General features: G+C 35.7%; 1 protein-coding gene across 1 annotated transcript in view; it reads left to right on the top strand.

Moving 5' to 3' along the window:
* Window positions 1-3,529: 3,529 nt before the first annotated feature.
* LOC127634477 (histone-lysine N-methyltransferase 2C-like) overlaps window positions 3,530-13,259 on the top strand; it is a 232,070-nt gene continuing 222,340 nt past the window's right edge. The window contains 1 exon segment of the mRNA XM_052114063.1: window positions 3,530-3,671. The gene's annotated coding sequence lies outside the window, so the exon portion shown is untranslated.

Here is a 13,259-nt window from a genome sequence, read left to right as displayed (position 1 = left end):
TAAAGTACAAGCAAATTTGCGATTTTCAGCTGATTCTGGATTTGGAGTGACAACTCTTACAGAGCAACACAGGACATTTCACATTTTGAACTTTGTGCATGGACAGGAAAAATATGCTGGTAAAGTGAAATTCACAATTCTTAAATTGTCTACACTGAATTATTATTTAACATGATACATTATTAGCCTACTGATTTGATGCTACCAGACTTTGACTGAAATTCAGTCTGTATACATTACATTTTTCCTCAAATCATTACGAGGGCCAGATTGGAGTCTAAATAAACATGTGTGTGATTAACATCACTGATAAATGTTTGATCACTTGTTTACTTGGTAATTTTGACCAAAAAGAAAACGTGATCTGTCATTATTTGAATATATTAAATGGCATAGGTGCAAATAGAGAAGTATGTGACTAAATGTAATGATATGAATGATATAATGAAGGTCTGGAGTGCCGATTAACAAACCTACCTGACCTACTACGAAATATACAGGGACATTTTACATAAACTAAAACACCACAAAACAATAACAACTCCCCATGCACAATCCTGCTGGCAGAAAAATTATTCCAAGAATGGCGTTCTGTTTGGCTTCAATTTTAGATTCAAGATTTCTAAAAAAAAAATTCCAGGATTATTTATCTCCACATAATACCCTTCCACTAATTATTAGACTAATGTCTGCTTTGTATATCCTCTCATTAACCAGCAGGATGCTTTAAAAGGGTCTCTGTATACTCTGTGAATACCGTATTTGCATTAAGCCTTAGCAATTCATCAGCTAACAAAAAAGAATAATTAGGTTGTTTTCACTCAGGATTTGGGGGTGAACACTGCCCCTTTCTTCACATTCAAAGCATCTAAAATGTATGTGAATAGAGAAATATATCCTCACAATAAACAGATTTATGCTTTTGTGTTTGTATTTGTACTGACTGATGTGAGGATATATTTTTGTAAAGTATTTTAATACTTTGAAAAAGCAAATGTTCATTTATTTAAAAGTGTATTAATTATACATATATAATGATAATAATGAAAGTTATTAAAAGTCAGGGTTCCCACAGTCACAGTATATTTATATTCATTTATTTGTATTTAATGTTTTTCCTCGAGAGTAAAACCTGTTCAAAAGACTTAAAGTGCTTTTGAGCAAATGATTATTTTGAGTTGGTTCTTTTCAGTGCATTAGTTGAACCGTTTCACAAATCTTTTCTAATGGTATATTTGTACATTTGTCTGAATCAAAAATTATTTCTACAGAAAATCGTTGAAACTCGTGTAATCATTCAAACTGTTGTTCAGCACTGAGCTGGATGGACAGTGTAGTAGTTTATTGTTTTTTCTATTGTTATTATTATTATTATTATTTACTTATCAACTATTTAAACCTTGTAAAGATTCAAAAGATTCTGTACTGTAACAATAACGCTTAAAAAGCTGTGAAGTGTTTGTTGAACCAGAGGAAAAATGACTAAATATTACTAACTTTTTTATTTGTTAAACACAGAGGATACCCTTGTATAACTATAGCTAGTCTCATGTGCACAGTGCTCACACACAGTATGGATCATTGAGTGAGTGGGAAAGAGGAAACGTGTGGAAGTGAGCTGATGAAAGCATGAGTGAGACACTGTCTTTTCAAACACTGTTGCTTCTTTCAGGCCCCTGCAGTGGCTCATTTCCTCCTGCACCTGCAGGGCTCTGGACATCTGCCCTACAACCCTTCACCTTTAATGAGAAGAAAACAACACACACAAATAAAACACTGTTTACAGTAAATGCATTTCTTTACCATTGATGTATCTTCCACAGTTACATGGAAAGTTGAACATACAGTAATTTTGAAGGACAAAAGATCAGTTGATATGCAAATGGTATAAAGCATAAAAACATTAAAATGGCAAATATGGATGGATAGGCTACATCCATCAGAAATAGAATACAGACACTTAAAGTAAAAATCAGTCAAAATAGGCCTCCGTAATATATTTTGACTTTTTTTGAAAGAAGTTGGTACTCTTTCTGCTATTATTTACATAACCCAATAATAATAATAGTAATAAAAAAATCTCCTTAACTAGCTTTGGATTTGTGGCTTTAAGATTCAAGTTTTGTGTGTATTTCTCTTATTTCTGTTTTATTTCCTCCCCCTTTTCTCCCCAATTTGGAATTCCCAATGCACTCTAAGTCCTCGTGATGGCGTAGTGACTCACATCAATATGGGGTTGCGAAGGACAAATCTCAGTTGCCTCCGTGTCTGAGACCATCAATCCACACATCTTATCACGTGGCTTGTTGAAAACGTTACCGTGGAGACATAGCGCATGTGGAGGCTTCACGCTATTCTCCGCGGCATCCACACACAACTCACCACACGCCCCACCGAGAGCGAGAAACACATTATAGCGATCATGAGGAGGTTATTCTATGTGACTCGACCCTCCCTAGCAACCGGGCCAAATTGGTTGCTTAGGAGACCTAGCAAGCGTCAATACTCACAGAGTTACCCAAGCCCCCTTTTCTGTTTTATAACAAAGTCTTTATTGGATGAACAGTATGACAATTTAGTGTAATTAACTTTTTATTTTCATATTTAATTAAAATAATTACAATTAATTTTCTTTCTGTGTGACTAAAATGGAAATTAGGTTTTCAGTTTTGTTTATATCATCGTGTTTATTTAATTAAAATTGGCAGAATAAAAGTAACATATTTACATGTTGACTTTATAGATGAATAATTTTGCTATTATTATTTAATTATTAAGTAAATACTTTAAAAAAAAAAAAAAAGAAGTGAATTTGCAATATCTTTTTCACCATTTCATTTTAATAATGACAGTCTTGCCTCAAGATCGCTGTGAAAATTGAATGTCAAATCAACAATTGCATTTCAGTTCTTCATTTTATGGGCACATGCACTGTCACTGAAAATTATTATTATTATATATACAGTATACATATTTTTGCACATACTTTGTGGAAATGAAGTGGTTAATGGGGTTTTTGTTTTTATCATTTTATTGGCAGAAAATGCTCCACAGGGGACATTTTTTTTAAATGCACCTGTAACTACAGATATGTCCTGATCAAAGGACCTGAGTGAAGTAACTGCTTTGAATGCTGATATGCGATGAGGGACTCAATCCAGTCAGTTTGTGAACTCCAGTTCCGTGTTTCACCATCTACCGCTGACGACCGAAGAGACTGTTTACCCTGAGCGCGTCCCGATGTATCACTCCGCAGGGTCAGTGAGACTTTTTAAAATGTATCTCTGCACAGTTGTTACAACAAGTAACACTCACGTCTAGGACAAAACACCACATGTATTCGTTTTATAAATGTTCTTTGTAAGTTGTGCTTAATTTAAAACAGTAACATTGTCTTAAACGGTAACGCGGGTCTATTTGTCCGATGCGCTGACAGGCGGTGTTTCGGTCTCTTAAACATGGCCACCATGATGGAGTAAACGCTACAACTTTAAAATTCATATAATCGAGGAAAACTATGTTTCTTTCGCCGAAATGAGGAATGTTTCGACCTGAAATAGCATACCGAACGCCTAATCCACATGAGAGCTTTGGGAAAAGTTTCTTCTTGGATTACACACTGAATTAAGTTGGCTGGAAGCTGGAAAGGAAAAGAGAATTGCATCAATTCCGTAAGCACTCGCCACTCTTCCAGCATTTCACGCGCGTTTCTGCCGTGTTTATTTTTATGTGTGTGTGTGTTTATAGTTGATGTTTTTCTCCAACGCCGGCTTTTGTGATGTTTAGAGTGCAAAGCAGGTGTTGTTTTTGTTTTCCAGTGGAAAGTGGCGTTAGTTGGAGCGTGTGTGAGTGTGAAGTGTAACGTTGACATTTTAAAACATTGTTGTAGAAGCATTACAATAGTGACATTATGATGACACATTGTTATGAAGTAACTTGTCTGACAGCGCACATCATTTCGCGGGGTTCGTCTTTAATTTGATTCAGATCTTTAACTAATGCCTCCTCCAACCCTCAGTATAAACGAAAGTATTGCATTTCTTACTGATGGACCATATAGGTCATGAAGGATGTACTAAGATAAAGATTTGATCCATTTTCTTTCAGTCCAGAGTGTTTATTCAACCGACGTTTGGTGTCAAAGTTGTGTTGTCTTCACATGGCTCCAGCCATCTTGCTCTAGTCAACATAAGAGCTGATATAACTAACTAGTTTCTCTGAATCCAGTCTACTTCATTCCCAGTGTTCATCTTCTGCTTTGGCAAGTTGGTTGTGTAACTAACACCTCTCACCTGACTTCTTCATCACCTGTAACTTCCCTTCTAAAACTTGTGAGTGCTTTTAATCACTTATGGAGTTAGTACAGGACAGAAGATGCTTTTTCCAGTTGAAAGTGGGTAGTTGACATGACATGCCAGAGAGTGACTGCAGTGTGTCAGGCTATAATTCATCGAAAACGATTTCTTACACTATTTTTCTATTGCTTTCAAAATTCACTTGTGAAGCTCCGGTCGCATGACCATTTAAATCTACATGAAATCAGAAGTGACTATTTACCTTCTTAATGCATGTTCTTGCTCTTTTTGTGCATGATCATGAAAATGTTATTACTAGGGCTATCAATCGGTTATTTAGTTATTTTCTCCCCTTTTTCTCTCCAATTTGCAATTCCCAATGTGCTCTAGGTCCTCGTGGTGGCGTAGAGACTCACCTCAATCCAGGTGGCAGAGGACAAATCTCAGTTGCCTCTGCGTCTGAGACCGTCAATCTTATCACATGGCATGATGAGCGCGTTACCGCGGAGAAGTAGCACCTAGAAACTGGGCAAATTTGGTTGCTTAGGAGACCTAGCTGGAGTCACTCCGCACGCCCTATATTCGAACTCACGACTCCAGGAGTGGTCGTCAGCATCAATAGATATTTTTTTAATTGAATTAATTACATCAGTGTTTCTCAACCTTTTTTCTGCACCGGCACACTTTTTATGACTAAAAAATTCTACGGCACACCACTATCCAGGTTAACCATCGTCAATATTTATCCAAGAACTTGTCCATGTTTTCTTTGCTTCTTCAAAGATTAGACGTTCTCATCGTCTGTCATATTGACGGAGAGGGTCGTAAAAATTCCGTCATAATCTATTATTACCCGTTATTTTAATTCTTATTTTAATGATAATAACACCTTTAATAGCTTTTATATTCGTTCACATTTTAATATTTAATCATGAGCTTACTTATGAGCATATATGCATTTATTTATGAAGAGAACAGATGAACAACAGAGACATCACATGAAGCAGATTAATGTTTTTTTTCCTGCAGTGACAGCGGAGGCTACTAAAATATGAACAACGCAATGTATATATAAAACAAATTAAATACGATAAAAATATGAACAAAACACGTACAAAATGAACTCAACAGAACTCAATCGACAACTCAAACCTTCCTCCTGGTCTGCATCGACTTAAACTGGATGCTCACCTACTGATGCTGAGGCAATTGTCATTAGATTTTGCGTCTTTGCCTTGGACAGACGACTCGTGGCAGTTTTAATTTGGTTCTGGAAGCAGAACCCAGCATCAAGCCTCGCATTGCCCTCCACATGACAAGATTTGCAGAAAGTGTCACAGAGGGGCGATTTTACCAGTTTGCGTAATAAGCTGAGAGGTGTGCACTAAACATTGAAACATGTATTTGAAGAAAAAAACTTTCAGTTGCTTTCATAGCAGAAAGAAATAAAAGGACTCGTTTATGTTGAGGTCTAAGCGTTTTCTTGGTGAATTTAAATTGTTTAAATAACTGGGGTCTCTGATATTCGTAAATGATAAGGTAACATTTAATTAAAAGAACTTATGAGACTTTCAATGTCTCTTCACAAATTTGGACAGTTTTTAAACATTTCTTGTTGCTTAGTACTCTCAAAGACATTACTGGTGAAGCAAAAACGTGTGAAAAACACTTTGGGGTAAAGTCACTTCATAGACTTCACTGTATTCTGCAGCGCTGATGTGAGTAATGTTAAAAACCCTTAATGCATATAAATATCCCTCACTTATGCACATCAATCACAAAAGTGACCGATTATGGTTTCAAAATGGCAAATTTCTCAGAAAGGTGAGGAGTTTGGATCACTGAAATATTGTTTTTGTTTCATGCATTTATTTATTTTGTGGAATTTGCTAATTTTCCACAGCACACCTGACGACAACCTTTCACGAGTTTCACGCAGAGTGGTTGGGAAACACTGAATGACATGACATGCTGGTTAATTAAACTAATCGCATATAGTTCAGTGACCTATTATATTATTCAAAAATATAGTACAAATGCAATTTACACAAAACAATGTCTTCAATACACCTCTTTTATGTTACTTAATTCAAAGTCATTTTGATATTATTCTGGGGCTTAAAGTCAGATATGTCATGTGGTTTTTCCGTCCAGAGACAGTAGGGAAAAAAAGGCTGAAATTCTTAAAAAAAAAGATGGCACAAGTTTGCAGACTAATTTTTTATTATTATTTTATATATATATATATATATATATATATATATATATATATATAATAAAAAAGTCAAACAATTTTGTTTTTAAATATGATTAATATTTGACTGTGTGTGAAGTAAAAAAAAAAGTTTTGTCAACCCCTAAATATCAATAGTTTGAAATTTGTATGACAATGCAAATTTTGTTTAGGTCATTTAATATTCTTGACCCTATTCATGATGTTTGTAAAAAATATTTTTCACCCTGATGTTGATTAAGTTGCAAACACTAATAAATTCAGGGTAGTGGTCGACCCGATATATTGCAGAGTTCGATAAATCGTCCTATATTCAGAATTTTGTAAGTTTCGGCCGATGCTGATACGTTTTCTTATTTGGCTGATTTTTTTTCTTGAGGGCATTTAGAATCGCCTGCTTGCATGTTAAGCATCTGAGACATGTAAACGGCTAATTACAGTTTATTTTATTTTTGTGTTACTACAATAATAGACTGGTGTGCAACACAGTGTCATTTAAACGGTCTGCATATCAGAGCCACGTCAGATGCGTTTGAGCTCATAATGTTAAAGTGCTCACCTGTTTCATTCTCCTTCTCTCTACTTAACAGTTCCCTGTAACTTTGAACTGTCTTGTCTAATGAGAAAAAGGCAAATATCAATAAAGCTTCTATTATATAACATCTGCAAATATGTGCATATCTCGTTTAAACAGGTGTAATTCATGAACCTCATGAAAATCCAGACATTTCTTCCCATCATGCGCTCTTCTAATATCTTCCTCTAAAGTGTATATCCAATAAATCTTCAGGAACAGGATCAAAAGTCCCTCTAATTCACAAATCATGATGGTCCGCTCGTGACAATCCAAGCTGGTGATTCAGCCCATTTTATCTGTCAGGAGATTGAGGCAAGTCACTACGAAAATAGAAACTGTCAGGAGATTGCTGAATGCGCTGGAGTGTGCGAGTGCAACCTTAAAGTAAAAGTGCTTCACGTGCACTATGAGTAAATGTCTTATTCACTGTGCACTGTATGTACAATTGATTTGATTCTACCTTTTGTGAGAAAATGTGATTAGTAATGTAGACATGTCGTCCATGGTTGCTGGACTACTGTGTGTACTGCTATTTCCTTCCTAATATATTAACAATTTCTTCATGTGCAAATAAATTACTAAAGTTTGATAAACAGAAATTAGGTGGCAATACACATTTTAACCGTTGCTGTCAAGAAGAAGTGCAAGAGATTTTTTTTATTGCCACTAAACAAAAAGAGACAAATGTTAAAACAACAATAGTATGTTTGAGGTCAGGCGATACTTGAGTTTGAAGGAATGCAAAGACATCTTAATTGGTCTATACACTTGAAGATTAACAAATCCAGTCTTTCAGAGCAGTCGCAACTCAATAAAATTAAGCAAAATTGTCAATTAGAGCCCGACTGATAAAGGATTTTTTTTAGACTGATACTAATTTCAGAGGGGGACATTTCATTTTAATAATTTCAGAGGGGGACATTACCGATATGGTGGCCGATATAGTAAATTTTTGTGCTGGAATGAAAACAGACATTTTCTATGTGGACTGTGCACAGATTTTGCACAGATATGACTATGCAAGAGGTACTCAGAAGGCTGCTTTCTTAAATATTTTTATCAAAGAATATTTGACATTATTATTATACATTGTCAACCAATTCTAGAAATGATCACTGAGAAAATAAAGAATAAATAAAAATACAATAAATAGCTAAAAAAACATCAGTACTGTACACTCACCTAAAGGATTATTAGGAACATCATACTAATACTGTGTTTGACCCCCTTTCGCCTTCAGAACTGCCTTAATTCTACGTGGCATTGATTCAACAAGGTGCTGAAAGCATTTGTTTAGAAATGTTGGCCCATATTGATAGGATAGCATCTTGCAGTTGATGGAGATTTGTGGGATGCACATCCAGGGCACGAAGCTCCCGTTCCACCACATCCCAAAGATGCTCTATTGGGTTGAGATCTGGTGACTGTGGGGGCCATTTTAGTACAGTGAACTCATTGTCATGTTCAAGAAACCAATTTGAAATGATTCGAGCTTTGTGACATGGTGCATTATCCTGCTGGAAGTAGCCATCAGAGGATGGGTACATGGTGGCCATAAAGGGATGGACATGGTCAGAAACAATGCTCAGGTAGGCCATGGCATTTAAACAATGCCCAATTGGCACTAAGGGGCCTAAAGTGTGCCAAGAAATCATCCCCCACACCATTACACCACCACCACCAGCCTGCACAGTGGTAACAAGGCATGATGGATCCATGTTCTCATTCTGTTTACGCCAAATTCTGACTCTACCATCTGAATGTCTCAACAGAAATCGAGACTCATCAGACCAGGCAACATTTTTCCAGTCTTCAACTGTCCAATTTTGGTGAGCTCTTGCAAATTGTAGCCTCTTTTTCCTATTTGTAGTGGAGATGAGTGGTACCGGTGGGGTCTTCTGCTGTTGTAGCCCATCCGCCTCAAGGTTGTGCGTGTTGTGGCTTCACAAATGCTTTGCTGCATACCTCGGTTGTAACAGTGGTTATTTCAGGCAAAGTTGCTCTTCTATCAGCTTGAATCAGTCGGCCCATTCTCCTCTGACCTCTAGCATCAACAAGGCATTTTCAGCCCACAGGACTGCCACATACTGGATGTTTTTCCTTTTCACACCATTCTTTGTAAACCCTAGAAATGGTTGTGTGTGAAAATCCCAGTAACTGAGCAGATTGTGAAATACTCAGACCGGCCCGTCTGGCACCAACAACCATGTCACGCTCAAAATTGCTTAAATCACCTTTCTTTCCCATTCTGACATTCAGTTTGGAGTTCAGGAGATTGTCTTGACCAGGACCACACCCCTAAATGCACTGAAGCAACTGCCATGTGATTGGTTGATTAGATAATTGCATTAATGAGAAATTGAACAGGTGTTCCTAATAATCCTTTAGGTGAGTGTATGTTCAGTATCAGTCAGTTGCTGACCATTAAAATAAAGAATTAATAGAAATAAAATACAATAAATATCTAAATAAACATCAGTACTGTTTAGTATCAGTCAAATGTTGACTAGTATTAATACTGCCAGTCAATTAGGGGCAGGTTGTAAAACAAGAAGCATTGACACCTGCCGAGACAAGAGATAAACAGCAGCAGTGGTGTTACACTATATTCTGCTATACAAGTTCAGGGGAAACTTTCAACGGTGGAAAACCAGACTTTGAAATACTACATTTTATAAATGGGACAACTGGAATTGTTCGATTGAAGGGGGTACCAAACTGTGAATCCTAAACAAAACAGATTGGTGAATACATGTTTACACATTAGCTTCCACTCCGCTGACAAACAAAGAATGTAGCAACGTAGTTATCTATAAGCTCGTTGTTACAGAGAGTAAAAGATGGACCAGCAATGTGTCTCACTAACTAGGTAACAACGTAGCGTGAAATCAACACTCAACAGACACAGTTCGCCACCGCACCGTTGTCTGCTGAGCTGCAAAAAAGATGGTTCAATGCTTACTTTTCAATCTGCTTCATTACTGACAAACTATAGCTGGCTAACATATCAAACAGATGTGATCAACATGAGTGACTTGGTTATCAGGGACAGGGTTAACATTATATTAGTTATATTGAAAAGGAAAAAATAAGGGTCATTGTTTATTAACTTTCCAGTGTGTATTTCACAAACTACTTACCAACTTACTGTGAAGACACCACACCGTTGAACTCCACCCTGTCTGCAGAGCCACTGTCAGTTCAGAGTCAGCTCTGTAAACAGTGGAGATGGAGCGCAATGCTGGACAAACTACATTATAACACCAATTCTGAAGCATTGTTTTCTGCATTATATGTTCTGAAAAAAGTTTTCATGTCTGCGCATATCAGTAAATGTATACGCCGATACCGATATATCTGTGAAACTCTAATATCGGCTGACCGATATATTTGTTGGGCACCTTTGCCAATATTGCGATGATTTTAAGGCACTTTTATTTAGGGCTGGGTATCGAGTTCGATACATTTTAGGCACCGACCGAATTGCCTCTAAACAATCAAGTATAAAAAATTTGTGTTCGGTACCAAATTTCGATATCTAAGGGGTTAATCTCGTCAACGTTAGTGATAAGCATGTAGCATGCAAGATGTGCCCAAATCTAAAAGTGCTGGTGATTGGCGGTGTTTAGACATCAAGTATCAGAAAATGCTTTGAGTTCCAGGGCTGATAAAGAATGTTATAAGTAACATTGCTAACACTGTTCTACATTACAGAGAAATACTCATTAACGTAATAATGAGCCTTTTAAATATCATTTTTATAAGAGGTAATGATCCTGAATGTGTCAGAAAAACCAGCAAGGGACTGTCTGAACATTTTGTTAATTTATTGAGATAAATGCACATTCAAACAGACGATGATCTCGGGGATCAATGATGGTCAGAGTGATCACCAATAGCGGATGCCTTTGACCATGTCATGACGATATTTGGCTCGTTTACCCATTAATCTATAAAATTATTATTATTATTAATAGACTATTATTATAATCAAATTAATATAACAAATAATTTGCCCGTAGACACAGACACGCGTTTGAAGGAACTCTCTTTATTATATTATTAAGTACAGATGAAAGCCGTATATGCACGTATATGACGTGCTGATACAGAAGTGTGTGCAGTCTGTACACAGTCTGTTTGTTTTTGCCTTCCAATTTTTATTTTTTATGAGTGCTGCAAATGACCTCAGACATCTACCATTCAGGAGGTGCTTTGAGTTCCGTTCACTGTATGTCCACAGAGCAGTTTATTGTGAATTCAACTCTGCAGCCTGTAAAATAATACAAAATGTACACTTTATTATTTATTTATTTGCATTTTCATTTTGTTTGGAGTGCAATTTGAATTTAGAAATGTATTTTGATTTAACTTTTTCATTTTTTAGATAAATTATAAAATTTTCAATGCAAAATCAATAAAGCAATAATATTCACAAATCCCTCAGCCCTGAGGTTTCCGATGTAACTGGATATATATATCGTGAAGGAGGGAACTAAACAAATGTATTCACACGCATGATATATTTTCCTGGATAACGAAATACCCGACGGGTAGAGAATGCACGGATGAACCTTCTTTGCCAGAGAGATGTTCACCAATGTTGTAAAGCCATCTTTTAAAAAGTTGAACAACACATTTTAAATGCAGTTATTTTTTTCTAGTTTCATTTTAACGTTTAGTTAAAATAAATAAAATAAAGTTCAAAGTTTAAAATCAAGGTGTCTTGCTTTATTGTGTAAGCTTAACCCTAACCATGTTTACTGAAAATTATCCCATAGTACCACCTAGCGTCCAACCAGCGGGAATACCGGTGTCCGTCGTTTTCCTGCTGATTTTTTTTTTTAAACGTTTAGGAACCGGTATCGAAGTCAAGGTATCGGTACTGGTATTGATATAAAACATTTTTGAAAGATGCCTTACTTTTATTTGGCCATTTATTTGCATTAATAGTGCATCAGTAGAGGAATTTCACATTACTTCAGGGCTGCACAATTTATAAAAATAACAAAAAATGGCATTATGGTATTATGTGAAAATGCAAAAGGCATTGATTAAAGACAGAAAACATGGTCAGTGTACACTAAAGAATAATCGAGTGATGCGTGGGTAGGCTCATATTTTTTGTGCTTTTTAGCAGTTCACTTGCATTGTGAAAGAAAAGGACTGCAGATTCAACCATACAAGTTATTATACAAATTTGTTCTACACAGTATATCAGGAAAGAGATGACAGCGTTTCATCAGATGTGGACCATTGTAAACTGTCAAATACACAGAGTACTTTCAGTTTCAAAATAAAAGCTCAAGGAAAAGGTTAATTAAATTGGACTATTATATACAGGGATACTAACTACTCACCTTTCAGCTAGTCACCTTTTTCAAACTAATTTGCCCAAATTGTTTGGTAAAATGTTCTACATTTACCTATTAAAATCACTTGGAATGGTTTGTTTTAGCGTAGATGCTTTAAATGCAAAAAAAATTTAAATCTACAAAAAATGTATATCCAGAGCACCTACTATGACTTTTTCACCTCTAATGAGTTTGCATCCCTGTATATAAAACAAATCTAATCCTCAAAATCATAATGATAATTCAGTATGATATTATAATAATAGCCTTGACTGTGTCCGACAGTAATAATTTAGTATTATGCAATATTCAGCTGAATGCTAAAAAATAAGTTAAGTAGTTTATGTACACCTTGTTCATTTGCAAACAAATATATTAAGGTAACTAATGCTTTTTAGTGAGTTATATATCCATATCAATGAAATGATTAGATTTAATTCTCCCTTGTATTCATTTAGTATAAAATACTATTGAATCTGCTTGGGTAAATGTTGTTTGGATGAAATAATGGTTCCTCTGAAATAGTTCAAAATCTATATTTTTTATTTTATCAGAGCAAATACATAAATATCAAGATATATATTGAATCTTGTCAACAGGCTGAAAAATATAAAATATCGAGATACAATTTTTGTAGTCATATCGCTCAGTCCATTATGCATGCACACTCAAATGAAGTACACTTTAAAAGGGTAGCGTTCAACTGTATGCAGACACTAAGCGTTTGCTTCAAAACCAAAGTACACTTTGGGCATTAGAAAAAAAACAATAACTTGTATCATGATATATTCCGTTAACAT

Source organism: Xyrauchen texanus, chromosome 41, assembly GCF_025860055.1.
Source record: "Xyrauchen texanus isolate HMW12.3.18 chromosome 41, RBS_HiC_50CHRs, whole genome shotgun sequence".
In the NCBI taxonomy this organism is placed as follows: Eukaryota; Metazoa; Chordata; class Actinopteri; order Cypriniformes; family Catostomidae; genus Xyrauchen; species Xyrauchen texanus.
The sequence above is the reverse complement of the archived record's forward strand: the minus strand, read 5'-3'. Positions and strand labels throughout refer to the sequence as shown.